The 15184-nt window shown below is 51.9% G+C and overlaps 2 long non-coding RNA genes across 2 annotated transcripts; one reads left to right on the top strand and one right to left on the bottom strand.

Annotated features, from left to right (window-relative positions):
• Positions 1–7192: 7192 nt before the first annotated feature.
• On the bottom strand, positions 7193–11880 carry LOC135458051 (uncharacterized). The gene is made up of 2 exons (XR_010442845.1): positions 11472–11880; positions 7193–9303 (listed from the first exon to the last, which is right to left on the bottom strand). It is a non-coding gene; the product is annotated as an uncharacterized LOC135458051 (long non-coding RNA).
• On the top strand, positions 8577–10152 carry LOC135458052 (uncharacterized). The gene is made up of 3 exons (XR_010442846.1): positions 8577–8666; positions 8970–9085; positions 9626–10152. It is a non-coding gene; the product is annotated as an uncharacterized LOC135458052 (long non-coding RNA).
• Positions 11881–15184: the final 3304 nt, after the last annotated feature.

Raw genomic sequence — 15184 nt, 5'->3', positions numbered from 1 at the left:
AAACCAAACCATTCTGATTCTCTGAATACTTCTGAGGGTGGTGAAAATGGAGCTGGGGCTGAAATGAAGAGACTTGCAGCACTTAGGTGTTGTCCAGCAGGGAACCAGGTGATCTCTCTACCTGAGACAGAGCCCAGGAGCATAGAGCACACAATTTTATTCAGAAGGAAAAAAATAAATCTGTGTAAAGAACAGGTTAATGCAAACAAACAGCACATGGAGTAGAAGTGGTCAGAAGGTTGGGTGGCTGTGTTGTCACACCCAGGCCCTGGCTTGCTTGAGTTGAAGAAGCTGAGTTATGTTTGAAGAGATGCTTCTCTGTGTCTGGAAGCATCCCATCCTCACTTGAGGGCATGCTGACTGTCCTCTGGTGTGCAGGATGTTCAGCCTGTGGGGGAACTCCGGGTCAGAGAACAGCAGGCCAGTGGTGTTGGGTGGGCCGGGTGGTGCTCTGGATGGTGTTTGTTTGTGACCTGGGGGGTGAGGGAAGGAACTTTCCCATTACTGTTGCTTTTCCCCCTACATCATAACCGATTTCAAATGGTGCTAGACAAAAACTGAGACTCTGAACACCAAGAGAAATCGGTCAGCCTGTGTAAGAGACGTTTTCCTGGCTCAGAGAAGGATCCTCTTGGAGATGACAGCTATGCATTCTTTAGAGATGACTACTCAGTGCTCTGATCAAACCTTCATCCACACAGGGATCAGCTTTTCCATGTCTGGGAACACGCTGGGCAGCAGGGAGGGCAAAACAAAGAGTTCAGCTTCATTCTGGGTTGGGATGCAGGGCTGGAGAAGTGAAATATTGCTGGGAGGGACCAGCAGCAAACTGGGAAATGATTCTGGAAAAAGGAGTGGGTTCTGTGTGTGCTGAGAAGTGATTCTGGAAAAAGGAGTGGGTTCTGTGTGTGCTGGAAAGTGATTCTGGAAAAAGGAGTGGGTTCTGTGTGTGCTGGAAAGTGATTCTGGAAAAAGGAGTGGGTTCTGTGTGTGCTGTGTGGCATCTTCATGGTGCCCATGACAGGAGGTTGGAACAGGATGATTTTTAAGGTCCCTTCCAACCCAAGCCAGTCTGGGATTGCTGAAGGCACTTGTGTGTCTGACTGCTGAGGTCAAATAGTTGGGGAGAATTTTTGTATTTGCAGAGCAATGAAATGAGAATCCTGTGGTGATGGAGCCCCCAAGCAGAGGGTGGAAATCCTTTTGCTCTGAGGCAGTAAATTCAAGGTTGATCCTAGTTTTTGGCTATCAAACATACTCTGCCTGTCAAGTACAAGAGCTAGCACGTTGGTTTTCATGCAACTTGTGGATCACTTTACTCTGGACACCTTGAACTCATATGCATTGTTTATTGAGCAGAAGTACAGGAGCAGGAGGCTGTGCTGGTGTGGCCCTGGCTTGGGAGGGTGCATACAGTGGTTGGAGAAGTGTCTAGAAATCAGATGATGTTACAAAGTGGATGGCTGGCAAAAAAATCACCTTTGGAAAAGGGGCTGATTTGAGGAGCAGAGGATGTTGCTGAAGTGAGCAGGTGCTTGGTCTCCTCCCACGCTGTAATTCTTGCTCCTAGAACACTGATTTCAAATGGTGCTAGATACAAAGTGGGAAAATCTAAGCCACCATGTGAAACCAGCTTCCAGAGGAAGACACATCTTGGCTGCAGGCTGAGGGAGAAAATCCTTCATCTCCACCGTACCTAGAGAAAAATTCATTTATTTTATTTTATTAGACAGCAAGACAGTTACCTTGGGCTTAGCTACTTTATGGATACACTTTTTTTGTGGCATCTTGTGGATGGTTGAGGCCGGTGTAGGAGAAATGAAATATGTGGTGAGGAAAACCCCCAGCCTGGCAGTGAGTGCTGTTTCCTGCCCTGCCAGGTGGAATGCACTCAAGTTCTTCCAGCAAGTGATGATCGAGGTTTTATTTCTTGCTAGTGCAGAGCATGATGCTGATGGGGTGAATGTGGGAAGTTTGTGTGGTTCAGGAACACTTTTTCCATTTCACTGCAGATGAAACCAGGCTGTAAACCTCATTCTGTCCAAGCCAGAGAGTGTTCTGCCTTTGTGTCACTCACTGATCAGAGAGTACAGGACAGATCAGGTGCTTTTTGTGACAGGGAAAGGAAATGTGAGTGTCCTGATGGAGCTTCCTCTATCAGCAGTCCCTGTGCTTTAAGTAAGCCAGAACTTGCAGATTTTTGTGAGACAACTTTTCAATTCTGCAGGCAGGCTGAAAATAAATTGGATTGAAAGTACTTTGAGTGTGGGTCAGAGCAAAAAGGGAGCGTTCACAAATTGAACTGTAAATGGTTCAGTGGAAGTTGTCGAGGAAGGAGAGTGTGAAAATGAGTGGCTGATGGTTCCTGGAACTGAGCACTTAACCTGCAGTGTCCACAGCTCAGAGCAGAGGGAATAGAGGGGTGTGGAGAAGCCTCTGAACTGCTCCACACATGCATAATTCAGGAGCTATCAACCCTGGGATAAGTGTCTGACCTGTGCTGGAGTAGAGGCCAATGTGAAATGGAACAAAGCACAACTGGAGGCAGCAGTTTCACTTATTGATGCCCTGAGCTTTTGGCAGCTTTGTGTATTCCTGTTGTAACCACATCCAAAAATCTGCTCTGGTGCCTCCATCCTAATGCACACTCCCAGGCAGCAGGGGGAAAGCTCAGAGACAGGAGCTTGTCCTTCCAAGAAACAGGGGTGGAGGAAGGGGAAATGACTGGACTAGATTCCTTGTCTGGATATTTGCTGTCGTTTCTAAATCCATTATCTGGGGCAACAGGGTGAAAGACGAGTGGAAAGCAGGTTCCCTCCCCAGTGCCTGCTCTGTGGCACAGTTATTTAGGAGGCACCCTCTATTATCAGGTGAGATTTACTCCTGAAAAGCTGCACCAGGAGTGCAGAATCACAGAATCACAGCAGCATCTCTGAGAAACAGGCTCACAGTGAGGTTTGCTTTGGTTTTTCCTTGCCTCAGTAGTCAGCATTACAAGGAAATCTTCATTAGGATTTTGAAAAAGAATTGAAGGAAATGTCACTTAATTTTGTGCTGCTGAAAGTGGGAACCTGTGTCCAAGTATGAGACTCAGAAGGACTGAACACCTCTGCACATCTTCCCCTCTGCAAAGGAGACCAACCTTTCCAGAAATATCATGCAGCAGATGCAGACCAATGGCTCATTTATTATTTATAGTTTTGATAAAACCAGGTTTCACTTCAGCATAATTAAGATGCTGCTGCCTCTCCTCCAGGCTACCTGGAGTTTGTCCTGTTGCCTTCACAAGCTCCCCAGAAGGTGTCAGCCCTTCTTGGCAAGGTGCAGGTGCACATTTGGGAAGGGATCTGCCTGTGCTCTCCTTTCCAAGGCTCCCAGTGTGTCTGGGCAGGAGAAAGGAGCAGTTCAGGATGCTGTGATCCACAGCTCATGTGCACATGGGCAGGAGAGCAGGAGCACAGCATGGTTTGGTTGGAAGGGACCTTAAAGCTCACCCAGTGCCACAGCTGCCCAGGCAGGGGCACCTCCCACTGTCCCAGGCTGCTCCAACCTGGCCTTGGGCACTCCCAGGGGTGGGGCAGGCACGGATTCTCTGGGAATTCCATCCCAGCCCTTCCTGCCCTCTCAGGGAAGGAAATGAAGCAGTGCTGGTCTCAGACATCTGCTGTGTGGGGAGCAGCAAGCACTGTCACCTGTGCTTGGCTTTATCACAGCATTGGACTTTGCAGTAAATAATAGCAGGGAAAGTACAATATCATTCTGTGGTTTCCCTCCTTTTCAGGTGTTTTAGTGGCAGTGCTGTAGCTTCTTTCAGAGGAACAACTCAAAGCCTTTCATGGACTTCACACTGCTTTGTACATTCCATAGGAAACAAAGACAGAAAGGGAATCCCTGCCTTCCCTGTGAAAGGGAACTTCCTCTCTAGCCTGAGACCTTCAGTCTGCAGGAACAAGGCAAGCCTGGATGTCACAGACCTGATTTTTCACAACTTGCACCTTCTATAGAAAGGCAGTTCTGGGGCTTTTACAGAAAGCAAAACACATCTCAGTGTGCATCATACATTTTCTCCTCCATTTTCACATCATGGGGTGAAACTCGTGCCTCATCAGGCTCTGGTCTCCCCTGGAGAAAATAATCCCTATTTTACATGCTGAGAATCTGAGCTTGATGCATCATCCTCCCAGTGAAGGAATGAATCAGCCCAGGGCCAGGTGCAGGACAAGGGGTGTGACAGGACAAGTGCTGACCTGTAAGGGGAATGGAAATGAGTGAACTTCTAAGGTTTCAAAAAAAGCCTCCTCAGCGTGGGGAGCCTGTAACTGCATCTCTTTGTTGTGCAGGTCTGGTGCTGCGTGGGTCAGCTGTGGACAAATGTGCTCTGACTCGCACTGGGAGCCAGTCCTCGGTGTGGAGCACTTGGTGTGGCAGAGCACGGCCTGGGTTGAGTGCAGGCAGATCAGGAGCTGCCCTGCTCAGGAAAAGTGATATTTGTGCCTAGGAGATGGCTCTGGAGAGGCCACTGCTGTTATGGGCAGCAAGAACAGGTACTTCCTTCACGAGTTTAAAGCATAAGGGAGATATTTCTTTCCTTTATTAGACCGCAATAAAAGCTCCACATTACAATCCTGAATTGAAGGTAGCCTATTCCTTCAGTCCTACTCTTGCAGCCTTACAAATGGAGTTAAAAGCCAGACACTCTGTGTCTGAAACCCCCCAAAACCCCAAGGCAGGCTGAACCCTGGGACAGGATGGGGGTAAAAGCCTGTGCAGCTTTGTGTCCCTTTTGACTGTGAGCAGTGGGACAGTCAGGCCTGCTTGGTTTGAGTCACTGATGACAATTCCTGCTAAGGGGAATCTGTCAGAGCACTCTGCAGTGTCTGTTTTAGCATGGTGATCATTAGAGGTGTGCTTAGATATTAGTGCTGTAGTTCCCCATCTTGTGATCCCCCTGTTCATCTGAAATTGCTTTGACTTGCCTGGAGTCATCCAATTCTCCAGCTTTGCTCTCAGGAGAGTTCCTGGGCAAACCCTGAGCCTGTTTGGAGGGCACAGGAACTGCTGAACCCCTGGATCCTGTGGAGAATTCCAGAATTCACAGGGAACAGTGAGGTGAAACTGGGCAAACTCAAGAAGAGCACTGCACTCGCATGGCTGAGGTCAGGGAAGGGCAGTAGGAAAGAAAACTCATCAAATTTAGCCCTACACAGCCTGAGTGAGCAGCACATTGCAAAACTCGCTCCACTCAAACAAATGATCCACCTAAGCAGCTGCAACCAGAAAGGCCATTTTCTATTCCTAACTCCTGTACCTAAGCATCACTTTGGAATGTAAAGTACTGATTGCAGGGCTTGAAAGCTCTCACAGGGAGATGATTGTTGTGATTTGTACAGTCAGTTCAGGAACATGGTGTTCCCCCAACACCACCGCTCCAGCTCCTCCAGGTAATGGCAAGAGAAGCCATATTTTTCTTTTGTGTCATTCTAGAGACAAAAGAATGTCCTGTGCCAGGGAGGAGCATAAGGAAACAAACCCAGCCAGCTGTTCACTGAAGTATAACCTGCCTTTAACCCAGACAGCTGAAAACAAGCCTTTAGTTTAACACTGCCTGCTGTACAAGGACCTGGCAAAACAGCTGGAGAGAAGCACTGCCCAAACACTCCTGGCTGACTCCCCCAGGCACACGAGCTGCTGGTCTCTCCCTGTTCCCAGGGTTTCCATCATTCCATCCCTGAAATGCCAAAAGTCCAGGAGCCACTGTCGGTGTTTAAGAAGCATTTGGGCTGGAGATCCAAATGCAGACCCAGTGGCTGCTGTTGGGCTCCTGAGCGCCGTGAGTGTTTGTGGGGGGAGCTGCAGAGATGAGGCTCACTCAGAAATAGCTCTTCCTTGGAAAGCTGGAGGGCTGAATCACAGTGTGTTGGCTCAGTTTTTAGCAGACGAGCCATCACATCTGCCTCCCTGTAGGCGAGGAGCCGTCACTGGCAGCGGGATTGGCAGCCAGGTTCTGTCCCTTTGGAAACCAGGCAGTGATGATGAGGAAGGCGAAGGCTCATCGTGGGCAGGGTCAGGAGGTGGGCTGGCAGCTCTGGGAGCAGGAGGGCTCTGCTCCCCTGTCCCTCTCTGTGCACAGAACGTGCCCCCAAGTTGAACTTTGGGCACTAAGTAAGTTCTTTGGCTCACAGGCATTAACCACTGCTCTGCTGCTGGGAGGCTGGGACAGCCCTGAGCATATCCATGGCTGGTGTTGTCCTGAGACAGCTGAAAATAGGAGTGAGATGGGCAAATAGGAACACCAGGGAAAAATGGGGAAACCTGGGAGGGGACAAGACAGCTCCTGCGCTAGGTACTTGAAACTGAAAGCACCTGAGGGTTTCAGTGCCCTGCAGAGCCCATCTGATAGCCACAGAAATACAAATGTACATGGAGGTTTTCTTCCTAGAACAGAGTGTGAGCCCTTAAATACATGTCACTCCTGGCTCCCAGCAGTCCGGAGGAAGTCTTGGGGGAAAAGGGGATGAGGGAACTAGTGGAAAGTTTTTGGAGCTAGCAAAGAAACAAATTAGAGAAATGGATTTTAAAATCTTTTAGAGACATGGGATTTTTTTTGGAGCTACAATTTTGGGCTCAGTACCCCCACTACTGCAGTAATGTTAATTTTCAGGCCTCCCCTCCAGGTTCAGGCATGGGCACAGTTGCAAGAGAAGTAGATTGGGAGTTCCTGAACCAACTGGTTGCTGACCATGAGTCAGGGGAATGACCTTGCAGCAGGCGGCTCACGGTGCCGCTCTCGGAGCCGTGCCAGGATAAACGGCACTGGCATCTCTGAGTGCTGGTGGAACCATTTTGTGACATTCCAGCTTGGCCTTGTCTCCTGCTGCCTTTGCACCGAAATTGTTTGGGTGGGTGGGAATGGGATAGAGTATTCCTTTTCTTCCTCACAGCCTGGGCTTGGGACTGTCTAAATACAGAGATAAAGGGGATATGGACAACTCTTATCTCCTGCCTACATCCTTGTCCATTAACATCAGCATTACAGATATTTAACCAAATTAAATCTTACTCTCCCCCCCAGCCATACCCATATTAAACTGTAAGAAAACACCATGACAAAGTTTAAAAAATCCTACGCAGCAGCACTGAATTTTCTGGATGGGTCTGGGAGAGATTTGTCAGAGGAGAGAGGGTAGAACACTTGGCATTTAGACGTTTTAATGAATGTTCCCAAATAAGAAAAGAAAAACATTTGCTTGTAGACTCTAAGCTTCTCACAGCATCAGAAAGCTCCTGACACAGAGCCCAGTGCTGTATTTGTATAACATGGAAATGAACAGCAGCAGCAGCAGAGCTGCAGGCTCCGAGCCTGCTCTGCGAGCAGCAAAATGGCCAGGGGTGCTGGGGCTCATCCGAATTCCTTCACCATTTGGGGGGTCACTAGGTGGACCTGATACCCCTGACCCTTCAGGTATAGTTTCAACTCTAACATCAGTATGAAATGAATATTTCTAATCATATTCAAGCTTGTGCCCCCATCAGCTCCACTCCCTAAAGCACCGACAGGAACCAACAGCAAAATTCGTCTGCGTCACAGATGTAACATGACCATCGGCAAAACAAGAGCAGGAGGAGATCGTGGCTGTCTCGTCCCTCACAGAGCCTTCCTTCACTAGCACACAAGAAGAGGTAATGCTTTTAAATTTATACCCTGGGCATGTGAAATCCTGCCCTTCCTTCCCCGAGTCCCGCGGTCCCCGAGCGGTCAGAACGCCCGAGAAAACTGCGTGTGTTTTGTCGGCGTGGTACCGAACGCTGCGTCACGATGCTGCACCAAGGCCGAGGCAGAGCAAACCCCACTCCCCAGAGCAGGGAAACCCAGATACAGGAACATGAATCAGCTCATGCAGTGTCACACACACAAGTGTCAGAGGGAGGGAGAAATCGCAGCTTTCCCCAGTCCTTTTGCGGCACTGTGCGGAAAACGATCGCGGAATGTTACCCAGGTACAGCTCACGGTGACAGTGCCACCCCTGTGCACATAATCACTGCTGTCCTACAGAAATATGCCATGTCCCCTTCTTAGCCTTGTTTCCTGCCAGTCCCACAGATTTACCTGCTGACAGTAACCTCAATTCCTGAGTAATGAGATTTACAGCTGGAGTTTAACATTGAAATAACTCCTCTTACATCCGTCTCCTTACCCTCTCTGCGTTTAGGCACAGTTAAGCCATCGCTGTGGCCAAAACATGATGTCAAAAAGAATTAAACCAAATACATCCTTGTGCTGAAGACACTCAGCAGCCAGTGGCACCTCCTTGAAAGCCATCAAACAACAGCACCAGCTTTACAAAGTCAGGGCTTCTCCACCCCACAACCACGATGGGGAAAACCACAAAGAGCTGTCCATGCAACCAACACTCGAGAAAACAGACTCAACCCACCTATCATCCACACAACCCAGCATCATGCCTTAGTCCAGCTCCTGGCTGTACAGAACACCTCTACAGCTGCCTGGGACTGTTCTCCTGTGTGTGTGTGTATTTCTGCCCGTCTGTCTGTCTGCAGGGACCACCGTTGTCGCTGCTGTTCCTGTTGTTCCCCTGCTCTGCGGATCTGGCGCTGCGGGAGGCACGGATGCTCCGAGGGAGCCAGCTACAGCCAGCGAAGGCTCAGTGAGTCAGGAGGGGTTGTGATGACTGCAGTAAGAGGCTGAAATTCCCTATGGAATCTGGCAGGAAAGGAGGGGAAGGAGGAAAGATGGAGATGGGGAAGAGGGAAAGAAAGTGGGGAGTGGCACGTACAGTCTGTCGGGTTCTTCCCTCCCCGTCCCTGCGCCGCACTGCCGTTGGAAATGGCGGCCCTGCGCAAAGGACGGCGTCGCGAAAAATCCGCAGCGCCTGCGGCCTGCACACCCAAACCTCCACAATTCCATCCAGGGTGTAAATCCAACCCTGCCCTCTCTCCCTGTCTCCCAGAGCACCCTGCAGAGGCCAGGCTGCAGCCCAGGCGATGGATGGGGACGGCTGCCATGCGGTGCTGAGCCCAGCGGTTGTTGCTAAACAACCAACCCTGGCGCTGGAGATGTCAGCCAGTGAGTAACAGAGATTAAACACTCCTGCTAGCACATCCTGAAACTTGGGTAAGCCTAGAATGATGAAAGGCTATGGAATAATGGCCCCTGTTGTATGAGAAAGCAAAGTTACCACTCCACTGCATAATCGGGAGACTTCCTCGGCCAGAAGGACCAAGCTCAAGGCTGGCTGTGTCCTCAGCACTTCCAGGCAGAGCTGCCATCTTCATTGCTGGGCGCTTTAAGAAGAGAGGTGAAAAAATAGTATAGTAAACGGTTAAGAGGGAAAAGTGTTCTCCCCTTCACTTCCTTATCCTCTCTCTGGAGCTGCTCTCTGCCCTCAGTCTCCCATTCATCCTTAACCAGTTCCCAGTCCTTCCGTCCTTGCTTTCTAACGCTGTTGCTCCTTTGCAAACCTTTACAGACCCATCACTGAGGGCAGTCTCCATCTCTCTGTGATGTTACCGAGCCTATGGCACACTCACACTTGTGCAAACAAAAGCTGAGTTTCGGTAAGAGTAATTTTCATTTTTTTCACTATTCCCACGACATAATTTCCAGGTGCAATCCCTGCCCCAAGCAGTTCACAGCGCTGCCAGCACTCCAGCACCTCAGAAGGGAGAAGGAAGCAAGGAGAAAAGCCCTGAACCCCAGTACTTTCCCCTGCACCGTGGGCTGCAGCTCTGACACGTCATCATTGCAACTGGACGGCGAAACGAGAACTCTGACAGCACCCATGGGTGAAGGACTGCACCCAGCACAGCCAGCAGCGACCAGCTCCTGTCCTGTCTGCTGCCCGACGGACGCCTGGCATCCCGGGACCCGAGGTGAGCATGGAGCGAGAGCGGGCAGGGAGTGGGCAGGGAGATGGGAGCGGGCAGGGAACGGGCAGCAATTGGGCAGGGAACAGCCATGGAGCATGCCAAGGATTGGGCAGGGAGCAGGGGAACAGACAGGGAACAGACAGCAAGCAGGCAGGGAATAGGACAGGGGCAGCTGCTGGTACTCGGAGTGCTGGGATCAGCGTGCAGGTCGCAGAGGCAGCCCAGCGCTGCCATGGCCGCTCCGCTGATACCCGCGGGCAGGGAGCAGGGAGCCGGGCAGAGGCAGTGAGCAGACGGCAGGAGCCCAGTGCTCTCAGGGCTGCTCCTCTGATGTGAGCAGGCAGGGAATCGGTAGTGGGCAGACGACAGCCCTGGTTGCATGCCACTCTGCTGACACCAGCGAGCAGGGAATAGGGAGCAGGCAGGGAATAGGGAGTGGGCAGTGGGTAGCGGGCAGTGAGAGCAGGCAGTGTCAGAGGGCACAGGTAGCCCTGCTTCACAGCCGCTCCACTGAACACCAGTGGGCAGGGAATAGAGAGCAGGGCAGGGAGCAGGCAGGGATTAGGGAGTGGGCAGTGGGCAGCGAGCAGTGTCAGTGAGCAGAGGGCACGGCAGCCCCGCTCCGTGCCTGCTGCGCTGACAGCCGGGGACGGGGAACAGGGAGGCGGGCAGGGAGCAGGCAGGGAGCAGGCAGGGAACAGGAGCAGGCAGTGAGCAGGCAGTGTCAGCGGGCAGTGTCAGCAGCGGGCAGTGTCAGAGGGCACGGCGGCCCCGCTCCGTGCCCGCTCCGCTGACACCCGCGCACGGCCAATGGGCTCGGGCGCTCCACCTGCCATCCCCGGCGCGCCCAATGGCGGCGCGGCCCCGGCGCTGCGCCCTCCCCGGCCAATGGGAGCCGGCGCTGGCTCTCGTTAATGATGCAGCAGTCCAGGGAAGACTATCACATGTGAGCTGGCCGCCTGCCAGCATGGAGACACCGAGAGAGCAAGGTAAACAACTTTCCAACGCCAAAATGATGACATTTAATCCCTAAATGCTGGCTTCCCGGCTCGACTCATCTTTAACCCCTTTCAGCTGGTGTGGAAGCGTCTGGAAGGCACCCGTCTACCTGTCCCCAGTGCTTTTAAAAACTGGACGACGTGCCCTGCAATGATCACTGCGTCACCGTTTGCCACTTTGCGAACTACGCAGTGACAAACCTCCGAGCTCCGAATCGCAGGGCGCCTGTTAACCCCTGCACCAGCCCCGTGCCGACATGCCAGCCTCCAGGGACACGGGGGGGGATAGAAAGCCCAGCCAAACCGGGAAAACAGCAGTCTTTGCAAAGTTGTCATCTCTCCCCCACGACTACTACCCTCCTCTGCAGTACAGCAATGCCGGCAGGAGTGACATTAGTACAACCTGTGCCGTCGCTCCATTGAGAAAACAGCTCTGACGCAGAACAGAGCAATCCTGCCCAGCCAAAATAATAATAAAGGCACTTTGGGATCCGAACTTAGGGACGCCGGGGGAAAGGGACGCCCTGCAAATAATCCAAATACGTAGCTGCAGCTCCAGCCCCATCCTGATCAAAGGGTACGTACGTGAGGGAGACGAACTGGACCGAGGAGCCGTGCCCGTGCACCATCTGCGCAGTCCTCAGCCCTCCGCTCGCTCTGGAGCGCCGCAGAAGAGAAGGTTCCAGAAATTTCCTTCCCGTTAACCCTTTCGGTGTCTGCCCACTCTCCCTCCCCGTGGGATTAAGCGCGCCGGGTCTCCAGCATCGTCAATGGGCGAAGCCTCCTACGCCAAGCGAGCCCCGGTTCGAGGTGCAAATGGCAGTGGATGGTGGCAGGAGCCCACTCCGTGGTGTTGGTGCCACTTCTCTTCCTGGAGCCCTCTCTGCCTCTCTTGCTGCCTCTCTCCCCTCTTGCTGCAGCAGGGCTGTTGCTGGTAGACCTATCGACGGAGCTTGCTCTCTCACTCTCTCGCTGAGCTCTGTGACGCAGCTCTAAATTCTCCAGCCTGCTCCTTGTGTTATAAGAGCGGAACTGCAGCTTTCCAGGGAGCCCGTGCCAGCGGTGCCAGGGCCAGGCAGACCGGAGGGAGCGTTGCTCCTGGACTCTGCACCTTTTTTTGGCAATTATTCTGTTCCTCACCTCTGTTCCTGCGCTTCCTCCCCGGCTCTCAGCCTCGCATCTCCTTCTCTGCTTCTGAGTCATACTTGCATACAGGTTAACTCTTTTAGGATTGGTAGTCAGCAGTACAAATCTCGAGCGATAGCAGCTGAAACCACAGCCAACTTTTTTGGTGTTTTCTGCTTTAAAAAAACCAAAGCAAATCTTGCTGGCTCTAAAAAACAAAAACACGTGCACGCACACACACGTTGCAGTGGAGAGTTGGTGCTTTCTGATTAACTGTTTCGGTGTCAGGAACCACTGCTTGACTTCCTGAAATGAAATATTTTAGGCCCACGTCCTGCAAATCCTGAGCAGGCAGATCCCCTGAAGCACAAGGCAGCTTAGGAGGAGCTGCTGCTGTGATCAGATGCAGGATTGTGGGCATGAGGCTGCTGCTGGCCCCACAAGCCCCTGCTCTGCTGGCCACAAGACACTGATCTGAGCGTGGTTTAGCTGCTGGGCAGATGCATGGCTGAGATAAGGTGCTGGAAGTGCTGGAAAGCCACAGGATCTTCTTAATCTGAGCAGCATTAATAAGTGTTATCACACACACAGATTCAAAACGCTCGGCGTAGGCAGGGGAACTAATAACTGCGCTCCTGGAGTCACCAGAATCCAATAATCCCCGACAAAGACAGTCCACAGGCAGCTCTGCATTTCAGCACAGCAGGCATCATCCCCAGGCAAGGAGCCTTTGCAGCTGCTCGCTCTCTCCTCGCCTCTGCCCCCCAGATCCCTGCAGTGACTCCGGAGCCTCCGGCCAGCCCCAGCACCCGGCAGGGGAGGCAGAGCTCTGCCAGCACCGGCAAGTGTGGAGGAGGATCCGTGGTAGGTGCAGCTCCTGGGAATCAGGGGAGCTGATGGAGAGGCAGCGCTGAGAGGGAGTTGATGTGCACACACGGAGCAGCGAGGAGCAGTCCGTCAGGAAACACGGACTGCAGAGAGATCCCTGCTCCACTCCTCCGTCTGCCATTTTAATTCTGACTTCAGAGCCGGCTGCGAGCGTTGGGTTTTTCACTACAACCAAAGCTGAAGTAACCACGGGGTTTTTTTCTCCTCGCAGCGTCTGAAGAGCCTGAGCTATTTTGGGATTTGTCTGTACTACACTGAAAATGACACCTGTTACGCACAGGCACAAATGAGAAAAATTACAAGCGCCCAGTTCCTTTGATAGGATCCTACAAAAAATGGGGTGAGATCCCCTGGGTCAGGGCTGGCTGAGCAGCACAGGCTCTGCTGTGGGGTGAAGGGGATGACCCCGGTGAGCTGAACAGACACCAGTATGAGACATGTAAAAAGTCTGTAGTAGCTGATGCAAGGGGAAATCAAGCCTCCATGTGACCAGAAGAAGTAGTGCATGATCAACTAAATGCCACAATACATGGTTTCTTATGCAATCGAGCCCATGGGACTCCAGGCCTTACACATCCACTTTGTGGCCAAAGCTGCAGGGATTAACTCCTTCCTCAATGACTGGGAGCGAGCACAGGCTCCTGAAATGAGTCATCCCCCAAGCAGGCCGGGCTTTGCTGAGGCTGGAGCTGCCTCTGCTGCTTCCAGTCACCCCCATTCTCTCAGGAGCCCCAGCACGCAGGGCCAGGGCGGATTTTCCGTGTTCCCACTTCTCCCTGGTGGTTTGCACCAGGCTGTGCAGGCAGGCAGGGCCCACCTCGAGATGCAGGGAGCTCCAGAAGTGACACAGCGAGATGAAACACCAGATGAAAGCTGGGAGCCTCAGAAGCAGGGCAGTTCACTGGTGCTGTCGGCTCACACCGCTTTTGTCAGGCCTGTGGTGTGTCAGGAAGGTGAAACCGGCTTTGATTTATCCCAAATGACTCTTTTTCTGGTTGCTTTCAGGGGAAATGCAGCGTTTGTTTCATGGTTTGCTTTCCTTTGAAAATCACCAGCCCTGCTATGTTTCTGTCTTTGCCTGGCTCCAGGTACTTGCTGGTGGCACTCGGGCTCCCAGGAAGAGCTCAGAGCTGTGAGAAACCAACTGTGAGAAATCTTGGGGCAGTGGAAAACTTCAGCCCTCAGAACTGAGTGATGAGGCCTAAAAACATAAAGTCATTTCTGACACTTTTGGGCAGGATTTGGCATTTTCTGGTTCGAGCATCTTCGACATTCCACTATAAAAATCTAGGCTGCTTTTCTGGTTTAACTGGAGCCCATTTCCATGTGTGGAAACTGGTTTGGGTTGGGGTTTTTTTAGCTTTTTTTTCTTTTCCTTCCAGACTTTAAAAGTAGGAGGCAGAGCTTTGGTTTTGTAAGAACTGCCTATGAGGGTGCAAAGTCCTGGGCTAGAAAGGAGGCTTGGAAAATGGGAATAATCCATGGCTGAGGTGTGAGACAGGGGAGATCAGTGTCACAGTTGGAATGGCAGGGTAGGAATCTCTTCCAAAACTGGGAATGACCCCATGGCTGATCACAGCTAGGCCCTGAGTGCTTACAGTGCTGATTAATAAAATTAAGAGTTTTTATGGTGCTGAACATTCTAACAAGATTTCAGGACTTGCAGCTGGGATACTTTGGGCTGGATATTTGGGAAAATACCATTTTTTAAGGAGAGAGGGAGGGGTTTGACCCTCCAGGCTGTGCTTGACAGTTCCCTCAGCACCACAAAAGGATCAGGGAGCGATTCCTCAGCTTCCAGAGGAAGTTTTGCCTTGCCCTGCTTCTGTGCCAGGCTGTACCTGAAGGTTCACCCTCCCTTCTCCAGCGTCTCCCGTGCAATTTTCTGCCGTCACGCTGCGATGGCCTTAATAGCAACAACAAATGGAGTCTGACACTCCCCAAATCTCACCCTGCACACATCATTATTGTTGCTGGGGGTGATAAAACGGCCTGAGGGAGACCTTTGGTGTTTTGAGTGCTGAAGGAAACCCTCGTGGTCCTGCCCGCACTTCCAGCTTCCTGCCGGGGAAGCCTTGGCTCGGGTTTCGCTTTAAATGCCTTTAAATGCCATCGGCCACACCTTCCCCCAGCGCAGGAAGCACGATTGTTAAAATCAGGGCATGTTCCTGTTTCACTGAAAGGCCGAGATAAATAACCCAAAGGCCTCGTTTATGCCAAGCGAATTCCTGCCCGGGCTGGAGCAAGTCTGGGCAGCTGTAAATCTGTAACCCCTCGACCTCAGC

Source organism: Zonotrichia leucophrys, chromosome 26 (genome assembly GCF_028769735.1).
Source record: "Zonotrichia leucophrys gambelii isolate GWCS_2022_RI chromosome 26, RI_Zleu_2.0, whole genome shotgun sequence".
NCBI classification, from domain to species: Eukaryota; Metazoa; Chordata; class Aves; order Passeriformes; family Passerellidae; genus Zonotrichia; species Zonotrichia leucophrys.
Note: the sequence above shows the minus strand (reverse complement) of the source record. Positions and strands in the feature narration are given on the sequence as shown.